Here is an 11916-nt window from a genome sequence, read left to right as displayed (position 1 = left end):
TGCCTTTAAAAGACTTGCCCTGGTGGGCCGGTGTTGTGTCGTAGAGGATAAAGCCACTGCCTGCAACACCATTATTCCCTAGGGGCTCCAATTCTTGCCCCAGCTGTTCCACTTCTGGTCCAGCTCCCTGCTAGTGGCCTGGAGAGAGCAGCAGAAGATGGATCAAGTGTTTGGGCCCCTGCCACCCATGTGGGAGACCCTGATGAAGCTTTTGGCTTTCAGCTTCAGCCTGGCCCCAGCCACTGCGGTCACCTGAGGAATGAACCAGTGGAGAGAAGATCTCTCTCTCTTTCCACCTCATCCTCCCTCTCTCTATAACTCTGCCTTTCAAATAAATAAATACATCTTCTAAAAATAAAGACTTGCCCCAGCACTCCAGTTGAGTCCATTGCCCACCAACACCAGGACTCCACTGTGTACCAGCTGGAGGGCAAAACCCGACTGCGTCCTGTGAGGCCTCCCTGCCAGGCTGGCCAGGGCTCCCAATCTGCAGTAGCAGTGACCCCACAGGGACCCCCAGGGAAACTCAGTGTTTCCCGGGCTCTCCCAGTAGAGCCGAAGCCCTCGGTGGTGTTCGTGTGAAGGCCTATTTAAGCTAACACGCATGGGCTGGGCAGCTCCCTGTGCATTTTGCAGATCATTTGTCCCAACTGGGCTTCCGTAGATGCTCTCATAGTCTGCTGCTCAGTCTGCTAAGTGCCATTCACAACTTTGAAAGATGTTTCTGGCTACAAGCATAGCACCGGGCTTTCTTGCCTAAGCAGCAAGTAGAATCATAGTATTTAGAGTCAAGGAGGTTTTACTATGCGGCAGGATAAAGGGAATCATTTACTGAGTGCTTACTGCATGCTCACAGTGCCTAAGATCGTGCTCAAAAGAGTTTCAGCTGTGCTGAGGAGGCCCCGCGTACACCACAGGGGAGCCGTTGGCGGACAAACTGCTGCCTGTGTCTGCCTCGAGTCCCTCTCCCTTTAAGCAGCGCAGTCGCCTGACTTCCTCCGGGGAACCACTCCTACTCCACTCTCCGACCACGCGGCTTTATAGCACCGCCCCTTCCCACGAGCCGCAGCCGTCAGGAGAATCTGGGCCAACTAATACTAAGGTTGCATAGTTCTGATTGGGTCATAAAGGGGCATGTGACCCGAGGCTGGCCAATCAGAGTAATTCTGGGGACTTTGCGGACAACAGTTGGGAGAGCCTTGGTTTTCTGCCTGTTCTTCAGCTGATGAGATGGTGATCCAGACTAGCTGGTGGCTGCGGGCTTTCCCCACGACACAGATGAGGAAAGTAAAGCATACAAAGTTGAATGAACCATCTGAAGTTAGAGTCAGCTGGAGGAAAATCTGGGATTCAAATCCAAGCAGCCTGGTTCCGGAATCCGTGCTCTGCTGGGGTGACTTTCACAGAATCCGTGCACCTCTCATTGCCCAACAGAGACTCTATGCTCCTCATAGTTGCTACTCCTTACGGAAAGCTCTCCCAGGTCTACTGGCAGGATGATTTCTGGCTGTGGGGTACACCCGGCTGAACCATGGGTAAAGAATCCAAGGATCACAAATGTAGGAGTGAGGTAAGGCAAATAACCCACTTAGAATGCCTTAGACAAAGGATTAATAACCTGCTTTGGGTTCCTACTTCCTTTGAGAATTTGAGGAAAGTCATTGGTTATCCACGCTTCCAAAAATAAATCTGTGTGACAAAGTTCTTATGACTACAAGTGACAAAAGCCCAATTCAAATCATCTTGCTATAAAAGGGGAAAGTATTGCTTCATCTAACCATGGTGAGACCACAGTGCAGCCAGGTCAGCTGGAATCAGGGACAAGGCTTTGGCCTCTGTATTTGCTTTTTCTGTTTCTTTGTGATGATTTCATTCTCTCTTACGCTGGTAGGCACCGTGGCTGAAACTGAGTCTCATTTCACATTGAGATATTTGGGGATCCCAGTTGGCTGTGGGTTGTGGGCTGACCCCTGTGGCTTTAGGAGCAGAGAATTGTGATAGCAACAGTAACCACCTGAGGAAGAAGGTGTATCTTCAGAAGACAGGGTGTGGGGCAGACAAAGCCAAGATGACTTTGATGAAGAACCCAGGGAGGGAGTACCTTGACCCAGAGCCTGAAATTGTAGTTTGCAAATAGAGAACTGAGGCTCTTGTATGACTGAAACACTGACCTCAGGTTCAATTATCTCACTATTTCAAGGGAAATGTTTTGGTCAAGATGATCCAGAATGTGGCCTCCAAATTTTTCCTGCTTTCACGAAGAATTAGCAGCAAAGCGCATATCCCTGTGCCCTAGCAAAGGGAAAATTACTGTAGAAAATTACAAGAAGATGTGAATTTCTTCCTACTGGGAAAATACCGTGCTCTGTGATCAGGAAGTGTCTCGTGTTTCCAAATGTTAAGAGAGAAATGAAAACACATTAGATCAAATTGGACTTGACCAGTTTTCTACCTCCGGTATTAATTGTGCAAAATCAGAAATGCTCAAGTGGGATTTTAAAGGCACCCCCCCCCCATACACACATACACACACACACACACAGACAACTCCAACTGAAGTCTCCTTCCATCTGTCCTCCGCACAGATGCCAGGTCAATTTGCACAAAACACCGCTTCTTTATGGGTCTCAATCAATTTCCAGTGTTCAAGACCATGTGCAGTGGGGCTCCCCTTCCCACACCAGCCTCATCTCAACATTGAGGGTTTGCCCCCTGAATCCTTAGAGCTTTGTGCTTGTTTTTTCTGCTCTAGCATCCTCATCTCATCCTTTAACTTCCTTGGCACCACCTCCTTTGTCTGAAGCCTCCTTCCTGTTTCATCTCCGTAGAGGACTAGCCTGCGAAGCAGTGTTTGCCCGTCTCAGAATGTGCTCTGACTCATTGCAGTTTTCCTCTGTTCGCTCCACATGCAGGAAACTGAGAACTGCATGCTGCATTCCCTAGGCTTTCTTGTTAATTGACTTCCAAGTGGACTCACACTGTAGGAGCTGGGAAGCCAGAGGACAGTTCTGAGAGGAGTCACCTCCTCTGGGGTCAGCTGTAGCCTCTGGGTACCAACAGTAGCCTTTGCTGTGGCTCATCTGGGCTGCCTCACTGATGCTGTGTGGCTTCCCAGGTCTCCCAGTGTAACTGCAGATTTGCAGTGAGTCCCTCACACTCATTCTCTTTATTTGACTACTTGGACTGGATTGGATGAATTTCTTCCTGACTGGAAGCAATGGAAAGAAGAATCCACTTCTCTACCTGCCCTCTGACCTCCTGCAATCCACATCACATATATTCACTTCTTTCAATGAGATTTCTTAACTTTGATATAGGAGCACAGTCTGTACTGTTCCAAAGAGCACAAAATAATGAACAGTGGGAAGAAATTTTTCTTCTTGTTCTAGCTACTCAGTCCTCTGTTTAGAGAAAATCAGAATTAATAGTATCTTCTATCTCCTTCCAGAGATTTTCTTTGTGTGTCTGTGCATGTTGGTAACAGCGGGAGCATCTATACCCATGGACTTTGTATTTTCATTTGATAATGTGTTTTGGAGAGCTTTCCCTAACCATACAGACAGATCCACTTCAGAACTTTATTGACTGTCTGGAATCTCCTTTTATGGATATCATAGTTGATTTAACTAGTTCTCTATTGGTAAATATTTGTTAGGTTTTTTTTTGTATATTTGGCCATTATAAAGTACCTATATGTATACAAGTTCTGTCAATTCCTAGAAAAATTACTAAGGCAAAAGTATATAAATGTGTATTGGCTAAACAGAGTCAAAGTGTCTTTTGAGGTGCCGGTGCTATGGTGTAGTGGGTAAAGCCACTACCTGCAGTGCCAGCATCCCATATGGGCGGGGGGTTCGAGTCCTTGCTCTTCTACCACCTATCTAGCTCTTGCTATGGCCTGGGAAAGCAGTAGAAGATGACCCAAGTCCTTGGGCCCCTGCACCCACATGGGAGACCTGGAAGAAGCTCCTGGCTCCTGGTTCCTGGCCTTGGATCAGTTCAGTTCTGACCATTGTGGCCAATTAATTAGGGAGTGAACCAGCAGATGGAAGATCTCTCTCTCTCTCTCTCCTTATCTTTCTGTGTAACTCTGACTTTCAAATACTAAAAATAAATTTAAAAAATCTTTTTTAAAAAAGTGTCTTTTGAAGAAGTTGTACCATTTCACTTTCCCACCAGTTAAGCACTGTTCACCCACAAACTTAACAAAAAGTGGGTGTTATCAGAAGTTTTGCATTTGCCAATCTGGTGGGTGACAAATGTTACCTCACCTCCACTTGCTCACCTGGGGCTACCTCCACAGCCATCTAATGCTTTTTGTTTATTGTGATTTGCAACACTCCATTCTGCTACTATTATTGTTAGGGCATGAGTTACTATTGTCTGAGGGCCCTCCATGCACCTGACTTCCAAATACAGCCATCCAAAAGCAGGATATTTTCCTTGTTGTGTAGAGGGAGAAACACAGCTTAGAGAGGCCAAAATCCAGGCATTTGTTCAAGACCTCACAGCTTGGAGGCGAAGAAGCTGGAATTCCGCCACAGAAGTGTTTGTCCCCAAGGTTGTGATCTTCCCACCACACTCTATCCACTGTTGAGTTACCCTTGGCTGGGGAATGTTAGTCTTGGACTTCTTACAGTCAAGGTCAATGTGCTACACTGTTTGGTACATGAACGAAGTGCCAAACGCTCAATTAGAATCTGCTGGTCAAGTAGAATTCCTGGCCTAAGATACTCCTTACCCACAACAGGTTTAGTAAATTGTGAAATGCTTTATAAACGGCAACTTTTCTCCCCATGAAAGCAACTAGTACAGCAGGCGCCTGGTCCAAGGTAAGAATTTAAAAATTATGTACTGAATGGATGAATGAGCTTGGTCGTGTTAGGGCAGCTTTCCCGTCCTAGAGCTGGGCAGTGAAGTAGAAGAAGATTGAGAGATGCTTGGACCCCAGGACGCCCTGAATGCACTCAGTTGTCCCTCGATCCACAGGAGATTGGTTCTAGAATCTCCTGCAGATGACAATATTCACAGATGCTCAAGTCCCTTAAATACATTGGTGTGTTGTTTGCATATAAGCCACACACATCCTGCCATATACTTTAAATCACCTCTAGATTACTTACAATAACTGAGACGCTATGTTAATAGTTGTTACAGAGGCCAGTATGTGGCACAGTGGGTTAATCCACTGCAATAACAAAGGCATTCTATACTAAACTGCTGGCTTAAGTACCAGCTGCTCCATTTATGATCCAGCTCTCTGTTAATGCACTTGGGAAAGCAGCAAATGATGGCCCAGGGACTTGGGTCCTTACCACCCATGTGGGAGACCCAAATGGAATTCCTGGCTACTGGCTTCAGCCTGGGCTAGCCCTGGGCACTGTGGCCATTTGGGAAGTTCACCAGTGAATGGATGATTTCTTTCTGTCACTGTCTCTCCTTCTCTGTCACTCTATCCTTCAAATAAATAAGTAAATGTTAAAAATTAATTGTTGGGGCTGGCGCTGTGGCATAGCAGGTAAAGCCACCACCTGCAGTGCCGTCATCCCATGTGGGCACCTGTTTGAGTCTTGGCTGCTCCACTTCCTGATCCAGCTCTCTGCTATGGCCTGGGAAAGCAGTGGGGGATGGCCCAAGTCCTTGGGCCCCTGCAAACCCGTGTGGGAGACCCAGAGGAAGCTCCTGGCTCCTGGCTTCGGATGGGCCCAGCTCTGGCCATTGCAGCCACCTGGGGAGTAAACCAGTGGATGGAAGACCTCTCTCTCTGCCTCTGCCTCTCTGTAACTCTGCATTAATTGCTGTGCTGTATTGTTTTAGGGAAAAGTTGTGTTCAGTAGAGATAGAGCCATCACAGGCCTACTTACATGTTCACTACACAGTTGGATGAATCCAGAGGCAGACTCTGGATACAGAACATCTGTATTTCATCTAAGATTCTCCAATGCCAAAGGTGAGGGTAGCTCTCTGATGTTTCCCGATAATCAGGCAGAACTCACCTGTATCGGCTCTGCTCCAGCTGAACGGCCTGGACAGGTGAAGGACAAGGGGAGGTAGTCATGTCACATGGAAGGACCCATGGGTACTCCATTTAGAGCCCCACTGCTGATGGGGAATCTGTGGAAAGACAAGAAACACCTGCAGCTCTGACAAGATGGGGATAGGGTGATCCCCACAAGAACCCGTGGGCCCCCCACAAGTTAGCAAGAAACTGTTCATCCTGGGGCTGATGCTTTGGCACAGGGGGTTGGGCCACCGCCTGTGATGGCGGCGTCCCATATGAGTGCTGGTTTGGGTCCTGGCTGCTCCACTTCTGATCCAGCTTCCTGCTGATGTGCTTGGGAGGGCAGCAGAGAATGGCTAGTGCTTGGGCCACTACCACCTACATGGGAGACCTGGATGGAGTTCCTGGCTCCTGGCTTTGGCCTGGCTTTACCCTGATCATTGCAGCCATTTGGGGAGTGAATGAGAGGATGAAAGCATCCCCCCCCCCCATCTATCTATCTCTGCCCTTTGAATAAGAAATCTTTAAAAAACACAAAATCTGGCCGGCGCCGCGGCTCACTAGGCTAATCCTCCGCCTTGCGGCGCCAGCACACTGGGTTCTAGTCCCAGTCGGGGCGCCAGATTCTGTCCCGGTTGCCCCTCTTCCAGGCCAGCTCTCTGCTGTGACCAGGGAGTGCAGTGGAGGATGGCCCAAGTGCTTGGGCCCTGCACCCCATGGGAGACCAGGAGAAGCACCTGGCTCCTTGCTTCGGATCAGCGCGATGCGCCGGCCGCAGAGCACTGGCCGTGGCGGCCATTGGAGGGTGAACCAATGGCAAAGGAAGACCTTTCTCTCTGTCTCTCTCTCTCTCTCTCACTCTCCACTCTGCCTGTCAAAAAAAAAATTTTAAAAAATAAATAAAATGAAATAAAATAAACACAAAACCTATTCATTCATAACTTCACCTAAACTAAAAAAAAAAAAAAATACTGTCTGTCTCAGTCTCCACTCAAGATCAAGAACGACATAAATTGACCACTGTTTTACTAACAGACTATCAGTCCTTACTGGGTCTTTCCCCAAACTTTTGTTTTATTCTTGCAGAAGGGACTTCTTTTGCTCTTTCTTTTCTGATTCTTCAGTTGGATACTGAGTATATTGCCAAAAGTTCTTCATTATAAAAACATTTTAAGTTTTGGATCACTCAGTCTATGCTTCATTATTAAACATCTATTATGTATCTTTAAAATACAATTGTGAGAAAAATCTTTTCACCAAGCTGTGGTCTGAAATTGTAGCCTAAAACGTTTCTGCTTTTGGAGCCAGCAGTGTGGTGCAGTGGGTTAAGCTGCTGCTTGCAACGCCAACCACCTGTATGCCTTGTAAGCACTGGTTTGAGTTCCATCTGCATCACTTCTGATGCAGCTCCCTGCTAGTGCACCTGATGCCTCCAAGTGCCTGGGCCCCTGCACCCACGTGGGAGACCCAGATGGAGTTCCTGGCTTCTGGTTTTGCCCTGCCCCAGCCTGTTGCGGCCATTTGAATAACGAACCCGAGGACAGAAGATCTTGTTTCTCTCTCTCTCTCTCTGTTTCTGTAATGCTGTCTTTCAAATAAATTTTAAAATAATCTCTAAAGAAGTTTATAGTTTGGGGAATTAATTAGGCTTTTGTGTATTTGCTTTGTTTGTAAATAAGTAAAGGGCCAAGTTTTATAGATAATTTGTGGATACAGCAGAGGAGCAGAAATGTGTGTTCTCAGTTTGTGACATATCAAGTATATTGCAAGCTCTTAACTGTGCTACTCATATATTTGCATTCCTTTCCTCTTTTAATTGATGTGTCAAATTCAAAAGGACCTGCCGCAAAGTCTCCCAGTACCAATATGGTCCTATCAGATTCTGCATACATTTCTCAGCATTTCTGCTACACATATTTTGTTGCATAAAAAAAAGAATCAAGTGTATTATTCCTGGGCATTATACTTTTTCCGACAGGAATTTCTTGTGTTCCTAACAGAAAAGAGTTTCTCTGTGCCCAGCAATCCTGACACCAGATCTGAGGGTTTCATCTGTACCAAGCAGGTCTCTAACTCTCTGCAGACCCCAAGTGGTGCCCTAAAGTTCCATCCAGTTCTCACGCTGAGCACCGCGGCTGGCGCACACCTTGTGTTGTGACCTAGGTTAGCCTAGCACTAGGATTTCGGGCTCTTGCCTTTTACTTAGAGAAGAAGTCTAAGCACAGGCTCAAACAGCATGCAGCATGGTAGAGTTTAGGGTTTATTTAGGGAGTGAGGAGACTGCACAGGAACATGAGGGCTTTATTAAAGGGGAGTGGGCTGAGAAGGGTAAACAGGAATCTCCATACCAGTCATTGCAGGGGTCCACGAGGAGAGGAAGCAAGGCCCGGAGCGCAGACCAGAGAGCACCCCTCCCCCTCTCCACTTCTAGAAGGGGAATGGTGACATAGTCTGATTGACAGGCGCGTGGCTACAGGTGAGATTACATGGGGGCAAGGTGAGAGTGTGGCCTCCAGCTCCTGAGCCTAATCTATCTGCCTGACCTGTCCCATAGCACCTACAGGTTAAGCTTTCAGTCCCACAAAACTCCACACTCAGATGCCTGTGGCAAGTCTGGGCCTTCTGAGCTGGGATTCCAGCCCCCTCCTGGAATTCTATCACTTGTTAAAACGCCTCTCAGAACTCATAAAGGCACTTCGCTTACACTTACCTGTTTATTATAAAGGACTCAGGCGTAGGCCGATGAGAGGGACGCATAGGGCAAGGTAAAGGGGATGGAGAAGGGGGCGTTCCAGTGCCCTCCCCAGGTGAACCTAAGAACCTCCAGGTGTGGCCCCTCACATTAGTTGTTGAAGAGCTCTCATCCAGCCTGCTCACCAGCACAGCGCTCCCCTTCCTGGAGGCTGGGGGCCCAGGCTGAGACCATCTAGGAGCCCCATGCTAAGTCATTTCATTATCAAAAAACCCAGGGTGGTTTGAAAAGCGGGCTCTTATGAGTAGCTAAAAACTCCTTAGTCAAGAAATCCCAAGGGCTTTAGGAGCTGTGGACACTCGGTCCTTGGGCACTGAGGACAAAGGCCAATGTTTCTTATTATAGCACAGGTCCTTTGAACGCTTTAGGCTTCCTCCTTCTCAAGAGTGGCTGCATGTTCAAAGCACAGGCTACTATATTCATTTGCACTTTCCTCTATAGTGATATACTTGAATTATTTTAATATTTTCAGCAATGCTTTTTAGCCATGATTCTCTCAGCTTGATTCTGTGGCTGGAGGGGAGCAGAAGCCCAAGTGCTTTTGGACATCAGGGCACAGTTTTATCAGTGAGGCCCCTCAAGACTACAGGGGATGCTTTTATGAATGAAACTTTCTCCCTTGCTGACCTGCTTCCTTGGTGACTGATCCCTGGGAACTGATTTTACTACTCTGTCATTATCATTAAAACAGGAGGCAACAAAACAAACCATCCCGCGCAGCTTCCTTTAAGTTGGAAATGGAAGGTAGGTGGTAAATGTGCTCACCAGACAGCCAGCTGTGAGCCCAAGCCCTGCTCAGTGCCTCAGACGTAGACACTAGAAACCACCATCTCCCGGGCTCCTGCTCCCTCTCTTACCTTAAAGCTTCCTCGCCCTGCTTCTAGGGTGGCAAACCAGCCACTCCCTAAAATTAACTCACTGAATTAGGGAGTGGTGCACCTGACCCCACCAGGGCTCACACAGTCATTTTTTTCCCCTACAGATGCCATCTTTATGTTTGCTCTTGTTGTAAGGGTTTTCTTTTCTTTTTTTTATTATTGGTTTCTATATTTGAAAGGCAGAGTGACTAGGAGAGACAGAGAGAGAGCGAGAGAGCGAGCGAGCGAGTGAGAGAGATCGTCCATCCACCAGTTCACTCCCTAAATGCCCTCAACAGCCAGGGATAGGCCAGGTCAAAGCCAGAAGACTGCAACTCCATCCTACTCTTCCATGCAGGTGACTGGGACCCAAGTACTTGGGTACCATCTGCTGCCTCCCAAGGTGCATCAGCAGTAAGCTGGATCAGAAGAAGAGTTGCAGGGACTTGAACCAGTTCTCCGATACAGGATGCAGGTGTCCCCACAACACCTGCCCTAGGCCTCGAGCAAAAAGTAACAGCCACCTGCACAAAGTGCACAGACTGACTGGAGCCCACTGTGCCATCAGAATTTCCTAAAGGACACAATATCACCAATGAATTGGAGGACGGCAGTGGAATTGCAGACCAGCCAGGAACTTGGACATGAACTGAACACTCACCTCTCAGCCCCCAGCTCCAATCTGTAAGAACCTTTCTCCCTAACTCCTCAGGGAGCCTGGGAGTTAAGTGCCAGCTGCCTGGTTCCTTGCTCTGTGCTTTGTAATAAATAGCTTCTTTCTCTCACCAGTCTGGTGTCAGTAAGCTGACGGGCTGCATGTGGGGAGAGCAGACCCAGTTTGAGGGGTTCTACCGTGATTCCAACCAGTTTTGGGGGTTTCCTATCACAAGTACAATCTAGGACTGTTCAGAAGAGAAGAAATCTTGCAGATAGTATAAAGACAACTTTGACATTTAATCCAATAGCATAAGAACGTACGAGATCAAAGGGACTCTGAAATTACAGTTCCATGTGGCTGCTGTTACAGAAAATCACCAGGGACTGTTACCGAGTTTGTTGAACACTACTTATAATAAAAATTTATTATCATCCAAGGAAGGAGAAAAAAATCATTGATTGCAAAGGTAGACACTTCATTGCTATAATTCAAATGAGACTACTGGCACATTTGTCTCACTGCATAGAACATAATCTGCAGCTTTTCCCATGGAATTATTAATGGGGGATTGGAGATTATTTGATAAAAGAACTACCCTGAGCAAAACAAGTGTCAGTGCCACTCAGAAAAGCAGGTGTTGATGAATAAAACATAGTGGTACAAGAGTACAAGGAAGTGTGGGATGATTTGGACATACAGCGTGTATGCATTGATTTGAGTGACACTGCCCATTCTGGGTAAAGACAAATAAAACAACCATAGGCTCCAAAATGGAGACTTCCTGCCAGGGAATCTATAAATAAGATTTTTTTTGGAAATATGACATTTCTTTCATGGTGATTCTGCCTTTGAGGTGTAGCTCAGGTCAACAAAAGTTTCAAGATGAGAATAGAAATGGCTCTGGAGGAAGCATCCTCCACCCTCACACTCAGACAAAATTCGATTGGACTCTGCTGTGATTTGGATATTGTTTGAGTGGATCCCCCAGGGGCTTGTGCAGGGAAATTTCATCCCAGTTGTGATATAGTAAGTGGTGGAAACTTAATCTAGCTATGGGGTTCAGAGGTGAGCCTTTGGGGGTGATCAGGATTTGATAAGGTAGGGTCCCCATGATTGAAAACTGGTGGTGTTCTAAGAAGAGGGTGAGAGACCAGAAGATACACATATGTGCTATGTGATGCCTGGAATTGCCTTAGGACTCTGCCAGCAAGAGCCCCCTCACCAGATACAGGTTCTTGGCCTCAGACCTCAAGAACCATGGGCAAGCATAAGCCTCTATTCTTACAAATTTACAGTTTCAGGCCTATCATTACAGTAACACAGAAAGGATTGTTACTCATACAGACTCTCCTTGGATCAGAAATCTCCATGGGCCTCCATTGTGAGGGCCCACCATGCCTGTAGCATACCTATCAGGTGAGAAGGGATCAATCCCCAAACATGAATATGGAAACACCCTAGAACTCACTTGCCAACCAAATGAGTCAATGTCCAGTGCCTTTGGTGGGAAGATTCTCAGAAAAAGTGATATCCATGTCATTTTCTCCTTGATGGATATAAGTTGCCTCTTTTACTTGCATTGTTGAGCTAGCAGTGATTTGTTTGCAAGGTTTATATGGCTGATACACACCTGTACATTGTGGATAAT

General features: G+C 46.9%; 1 long non-coding RNA gene across 1 annotated transcript in view; it reads left to right on the top strand.

Annotated features, from left to right (window-relative positions):
• Positions 1 to 1184: 1184 nt before the first annotated feature.
• The window catches only part of LOC103345106 (uncharacterized), a 28193-nt gene continuing 17461 nt past the window's right edge, over positions 1185 to 11916 (top strand). Inside the window, exon 1 of the long non-coding RNA XR_007914679.2 lies at positions 1185 to 1570. This is a non-coding gene — a long non-coding RNA (uncharacterized lncRNA). The remainder of the gene's footprint in view (positions 1571 to 11916) is intronic.

This window comes from Oryctolagus cuniculus, chromosome 18, assembly GCF_964237555.1.
Source record: "Oryctolagus cuniculus chromosome 18, mOryCun1.1, whole genome shotgun sequence".
NCBI lineage: Eukaryota > Metazoa > Chordata > Mammalia > Lagomorpha > Leporidae > Oryctolagus > Oryctolagus cuniculus.
This window is presented reverse-complemented; position numbering and strand designations above follow the sequence as displayed.